Here is a 2870-nt window from a genome sequence, read left to right on the forward strand (position 1 = left end):
GACATCCTGAAAAAGGCAAAACTGTAGGGTCAGAAAACAGGTCAGAAGTGGCCAGAGACTGGGGGTGGAGAAAGAGCTGACTACAAAACGGCATGAGAGAACTTTTGAGGATGATGGCATCATTCTATAAATCGATTGTGGTGGTAGTTACCCAACTGTATGCATTTGTCAAAATGCACAGTACTATATACTAAAAAAGCGTGAATTTTATAGTACGTAAGTTATACCTCAGTAAACCCAATTTAAAAACAAAATCTCAGTGTAAGATATTCAGTGTAAGAAGAATGGCAGACTTCAAAACAACTAATTAACTTCCCACCTACATCAAGATCCGGAACCTTCTCCACTCAGGAGCCAGGCACCCTAATGCTCTTGGACACGATTTAAATAAAGCCCTAATATGTAAATTAATTGAGCCAGCACACTAGCATGCCAATGGGTGTTTTCAAGCCTGTTCTTCATGAGAGCTTCTGACATTCTGACATTAAGTTGCTATTTATTTTGCTGGTTGCTGCACGTGTTCCTGTCTTGCTTTGCCTGGAGTTCTCACTGCCTGGATGCCACTGCTTTCCTAATCACTGGAGTCAAGAAATTATTTCAGATTGAGAATTTGAGGCTGCCTTGTATTTGTGTTTTCTATGGTGAAGCAAATTTAATCTTTATTATTCTGACTGGACATAACACAGAGAAAAGGGACCTCCCCAATTCAGTGATATTCTAATACATTACTTGTACAGAATTATTTTTGGCAGAAAAATATTCATGTCTTACACATTCAAAGGTTTTTCTTTAATTTTCCATTGGATCCCATGACCATAATATACTGTCTCCATTTTGACTGGCTGTAACTTAAAACTAGGCTTTATTTTTCCCCTATCCTTCTCCCAATAAACAGATCAGCCAAACATTTACTGAGAATCCACTATACGGAAGTAAAAGCTAAAGGCAGAGAGAACGAGAAACTCAAAGACCCAGCCCTTCGACAGCCTACTTGAACTACTCGGATACTTCCAATGGAAGGCAGAGTGTGATGTGTTATAAACAAAGGCATAAATATACTGCTAGGACAGCAAGAGGGAGGGGAAACTGGAACAACCTGAGAAGATGAAATTTAAACTGGGTCCCTGACAGATGAATGAGATGTGAGACTCCAGACATTCCAGGCTCAGGGATTACTTTGTATACTTTTGAGTGCAGATTTGTTTAAAATTAGTTATCATCAGCAGGCATCCTGGAGCCTGAAAGCCAAGGTATTTAATAATTTTTTTGGAATTTCAATGTATTCAGGCCTCAGGCCTCTCCATTTCTCCATGAGTCTCACCCACTGCACTCTAAAATTAGAAAGAGAAGCAGTAGAGAGGGGATAATAAATTGTTCTTAAAATTGCAGCATGGTCAAGATGCGGGAGAATAGAACCAGTCATCTGATATGGCAATTAAGAAATTATTAAGCAGCTTTGATAGCAAAAGTTTTAGCAGACAGTGGGCAAGGGATCCTGATGCCACTGGGTTGGTGAGTCACCCACCTTATCCATTAAGCATTTCAGCAGGGACCCTGGCTTAAGCGTGTTGCTTGTGGTCAAGCATAGGGTTATGAAGAGTTGAGTGCTATTAAAAAAAAAAAAAAAACAGAAAAGGGAGAAGAGGACACACTGGCAGCAGGCTTTAAGAGGGGGTGAAGTGCTTGTTCTTCTCCAGTTGGGTATGGATCCAGGATCATTAATTCCCTTGGGGAGTGGTATTAGCAAAAAAGTACCAATAATGAATGCAGGAGAACCTTCACTGCAGTATTATCATATTAACAAAAAGCTGGAAATCATCTAAATGTTCATCAGCAGGGAACTGCTTAAATCAATAATTGATTATTTATACAGTGGCATACAACAGAGACAGTAAGAAAAAAGTGTGAAGAGATAGATCTCTAGGATAAATTATTTAAATTATTTAAAAATCAGGGAGCAGAAGAGTTATGTATAATAGGCTCCCATTTATGTCTGCATACATTACAAAATTCTAGAAGAATACATAAAAATTGTTAACATTGGTTATATCTGGGGAGTAAGAAACAAGAGTAGGAGAGAGAGAAAATTTTCCTTTTCAATTTATACCCTTCTGTAACTTGCTTTATTTTTAATTACTTTTGCAGTTGATGATAATAACGATGGTAACATTAAATAGTAACAAATACTTACAGTACTTGCTGGGGCTGGCCTGAAATTTAGTATGAGGACCGTGGCTACTGTTGTAAAGGGGCCAATAGGCACTAGAAGTTAAGTTCAACAACCATTAAATAGTTTAATTTAATAAGTGGTTACTGAATACGTTATTGCCCGATTCTTGAGCAGCTAACAATAAGTGCAGTGACAAGACAAAGAGAAAGGTAACAGACATCATGTGAATGTGTGGGAAAGTCAGCCAGTCAGAGAAGACTTCCTGGTGGAGGAGAGGATCAGAGTTTGGACTGGTGAAGCAGAAGAAACATGGAAAGGGCAGTAGACTGAGAACACAAGGAAACAAACATGCTGAGCCTTTCACCTGATGAGGAAGGGAAACGAGTGTGGTGAGGACCCAGGTCAGGTGGGATGGCAGAATGCTGTGGGAGGGAGGCTGGGCCCCCTTACTGCACTCCTGGCCAACTCTAAGATTCCCTTGGCACTGGCATGGCTGGGAGCCACTGAACCAGAAAGGAATATAGGGGCTGGGAAACTGGATGGCTCAATACTAAACAATGTGGGCCAAGATCAGATTGGTGGCAATGAGAGGCCTCAAGATACACGAGTATTGCCTAGAGCCAGGGAAATGTGCATAACTGGGATAGAGGAAAGAAACATCAATAAGGGCAAATTGAACCAATCCAGAAGGATTAGGCAC

The sequence above is a fragment of the Galeopterus variegatus genome, unplaced genomic scaffold (assembly GCF_000696425.1).
Source record: "Galeopterus variegatus unplaced genomic scaffold, G_variegatus-3.0.2 Scaffold1800, whole genome shotgun sequence".
In the NCBI taxonomy this organism is placed as follows: domain Eukaryota; kingdom Metazoa; phylum Chordata; class Mammalia; order Dermoptera; family Cynocephalidae; genus Galeopterus; species Galeopterus variegatus.